The 4,018-nt window shown below is 48.7% G+C and overlaps 1 pseudogene; it reads right to left on the minus strand.

Annotated features, from left to right (window-relative positions):
- Positions 1 to 664: 664 nt before the first annotated feature.
- LOC125538226 lies at positions 665 to 1,936 on the minus strand (annotated as a pseudogene).
- Positions 1,937 to 4,018: the final 2,082 nt, after the last annotated feature.

Consider the following 4,018-nt stretch of genomic DNA (forward strand, 5'->3'; position numbering starts at 1 on the left):
GGCAAGTGAAACTGAAACCATCTATTTAGTCGCAAATCCTGTAACACTCTATATATTACTCCCATGAGCTAAACTATGAACTGGAATCAGTACAGAGCTAGTGCTATTTTTAGAATTAATTTTCCCTATTTTAGTTTGCTAGCTTCTTGAGTTTAAAGCAAACTGCACCTATAATTATTTATGTAACAAGTTTTGGTTCTTGTTCACATTGTGCACATGCCTCTACTTGTGGACACAAGCCTTATTGATCTACATTACCAGTACCATGCATGATTTCTTACAGTGTAGTGGCATCAGGAAATTAAGTCTGATTTGAATGCTAAAATACGGTAACTTCACCTTTTTATGCTTGCCAAGAAAAAAAACACTTTCAGCTAGTAAAGAAGCAAACTGATGCTAAAATATGGTACAATGTTTACTCAAACTGTTCAATCCTAAGTTTTATTTGATATGGGCCGTGGTCAACTCCGACAACTTAAAGAGTTATCTTCAATAAACAATTATACAAACGTCACACCGTATCCTAATCAACACACGTATGCTCTATACATTATTATGGCTTTTAGATATTGGGCTGAGCTATACTGCTGAACAATAGACACTAAGCGGAAGAAATAATAATGAACACATTAGTTTTGACACAATGTTATGCAGATTAAGCAATCTAACTTGCAATTCCAGAGATAGTAGCTCTATTAATTTTACTTTCCGCGATACCACGAAAGCTTGTCATTGTGGCCGCGGTGGTGCAGGTAGGTGACAAAAGTCCAGCCACATAGCAAAAATCTGCAGGAAAATTCATATCAGAACTTTGGGCAGGAAGTAAGGCTACAAATGCAACAAGAGCAGATACTACACACACATGCCCAGTAGGGGACGACGTATAGCTTGAGTATCTAAAAAGGCCTTATCACAACGGTGAGCCCAGCGAGGAGGTCAGCCATGGCAAGCCATCACATCCGTCTTCTCATTCAGCTGGAACAAATCACTGCACGGGTGTAACTGCGATCTTGACTTCCCTGGACTGCTCGACCACTGGACAGGTTGAATAGAAACAGTACAGTCAGCAATCACATTACCAAGCATATGTGACCTCATGAACAAAAATTAATCTGCAGAAGCAAGCACAATCAAAGATCATGTTGGCTTATTTGGCATCACCAAGTAGAATGGGTACACGAGTATTGGGAACGGTAGCGCAAATCGAAGCTTCCGGGTGGCACTGTCCAGGCTCCTATACAGCTTCTGGGGAAGCTGAAATTTGCAGCAACAATTGATTCAAAACAAGATGACACCAGGTTAATCAAATTCCTCAAGAACATGAGCAAAGTGAGCAGCCACAAATTTGGAATCTATGTAGCCCACGTACCGGATACCAGGACTCGTCCTTCTCAATGTGGCCATGGTTCTGGTGGTGCGTCCAATGGCTAATCCGGAGGAGTGGAGGATGTGTCTGTTGACGCTGTTCAGTTTGGCGTTGTTGGAAGCTCACAAGGCCGCTGCGGCAGCAACCATCCACGGAGAGAGAGATGGCGAGCTCACAAGCCGGAGACGCACCAGTTGTGTCTTAGGACGAAGAGCGGCCAGAACATGGTGTCCTGTGCGACGCAGTAGACTGGCCAGGCAGGCGGCGGCGAGGGCGACAACGACACAGAGCGACGGCAGGGCAACCTGAAGCCGACGCCTCCTCTCTGATGACCACCGATGCCCTCACCACCTCCCCTGATGCAATGGCCGCCCCGAACCAACCACCAAACGCGAGCTCTGCCGCACCGCCGTCGTCCATCCCCGGAGTCGCACACCGCTCGCCAAAGCCACCGCAGCCGAGCCCAGCCGGCCAGCTGTGACCAGAATGGGCACACACGCAGCCAACCACAATGAAGCCTCCACTGCCACTGACAACACCGGCCCGATCTGGAGCATCGAGCCCCCGCATCGGCTGCCGCCACCGCCGCATATCCACCCACCGTAGACACCCACGCCGCCGGCAGCACCACCGTAGGCAAGGCCGCAAACCCTACCGCGCCGGGCATCTTCAGCTGCGAGATCCCCGTGGCGGCCCCCACGAGGCGGAGAGAACGGGTCCCGCCGCTGCCGGCTCCGAGCGGGCTTTGCCCGCCGGAGGCTACCGGCAACGGGGAGAGGAGGGAGGAGTCGAGGGGGCTGCTGGCCGGAACGGAGTCGTCGCCGCCCGTGGCGTCGGGAGGAGCGACGTTCGCGGTTGAGCCTCCCCGGCCGGGGTCCGCCTCCCCGCTCGAAAAAAATCTGGTACGACCGGGTCGCACGAAGCAAAACGGGAGACCACCTCGCGCGCATAACATCTGGCAGTACGAATCTCAACGCAGCGTTTGCCTGGCTTCCAGCCCATAGTCCTAGCCATCTCCGGCCCGGCCCCGTCGGCCCACCCAGGCCCGGCCCTAAAATCCAGGGCCTAGGCCCGATGGGCTTGCCCGTGGGCCAGGATTGGGCCTGAGTTTTGAGCCCATTAGCAGGGCCTAGATGGGCTTGGGCTTGGCATATTGGCATTTTAAGGAAGAGGCCCGGCCCATAGCCCTAAGGGCTTTTAAGGGCTTTTTACCAGATGGGCCGGGCTTGGGCTTGAAAAGTAGGCCCGATGGTAGGGCTTGGGAGGGCTTGGGCCTTAATTTTCTGCCATGGGCTTTTTAAGGCCCGGCCCATGGCCAGGTACACTAGTAGAAAAATGGCCATTTGTCCCGGTTGTGAAACCGGGACTAAAGGGTCGTTACGAATGCCCTGTATCTTTAGTCCCGGTTCTTATATGAACCGGGACAGATGGGCCTCCACGTGACCGCTGCGGCGAGCCCAGACAGGAGGCCTTTTGGTCCCAGTTGGTAGCACCAACCGGGACCAAATAAGCGTCCACGTGTCAGCATTTTAGGGGCTGGGGTTTTTGTTTTTTTGGAGAAGGGGGGTTATAGGGGGTTTTGGGGGGTTAGTTTAGGTGTTTCATATATTATGTTAGCTAGCTAATTAATAGAGAGAAGTACGTGTCCTTTCTTATCTCCTTTACTTGGTCGACGCTACGTATTATACGTATAGAGAGTACTCGACACGCTAGCTACTAAGCAAATGAAGAAAACAGAAGATCGTCATGAACGTACGTATGCATACAGAGAGAAGTGATATCGACCTCTCCTTCTCCGAGAGATTGGTCGAACAACAAGTTTTCATATCTCTTACAATATAATCCCCTAATTATATACGAACTTAGGGTCCACATGGTATTCTCCGTCTTTAGCGATCACGTAGTCAAAAAAGAATGCCGCCAATTCCTTCTTGAATTGAATGCGATCTGGTGGTAGGAGTTCATCCCGCATCCGAAACACCTAAATTTGAAGAAGGGGATCAATACACACATATATATATATATGAATGAATGAAATCAACACAAATGATGATAATAAAATAAAATTGTGAATATTATTGCTTACGCATTTCATATTGTTTGTCAAAGTAGCCCCGCTCACAGGTCATGTAGCGGATGCACTCGCAAACGTAGTATCCACAGTAATTAGTCCCGGCTTTCTGCCACAACCACTTTACAAGAAATAGAGGTCAATCAAACTGATAAGCAAGCATACTAGATGGTATTGATGAAACTAGCGCTTGAATCACTAGGAGATGCGCAGAACTAGGTAGTAGTACTGACTTTCGGGTGTTTAAATTGCAGCTTCTTCGACAGTCCCGGAGTTTTTGAGGTGAATTTTTTCCATACCCTGCCAGACAAAGAAAAAAATTACTTGATATCAGGAAATGAACAAAGTTTAATATCATGGTGCGATAATGACCGATTTAACTTACTTCTCGAGCATTTCAGTCATGTCCGCATACTCCTGGGGATCTTTTCGTCTCGAGTCGAAGACGGTTACTAGTCCCTACTCAAGCTTAATCTCCAGGAGAATATAATGAAAGCTGCGCACGCATGCATAACTCATCAATTACTCCTTCCATCCCAAAATTCTTGTCTTAGATTTGTCTAGATATGGATGTATCTAAT

This window comes from Triticum urartu, chromosome 2 (genome assembly GCF_003073215.2).
Source record: "Triticum urartu cultivar G1812 chromosome 2, Tu2.1, whole genome shotgun sequence".
Classification (NCBI taxonomy): domain Eukaryota; kingdom Viridiplantae; phylum Streptophyta; class Magnoliopsida; order Poales; family Poaceae; genus Triticum; species Triticum urartu.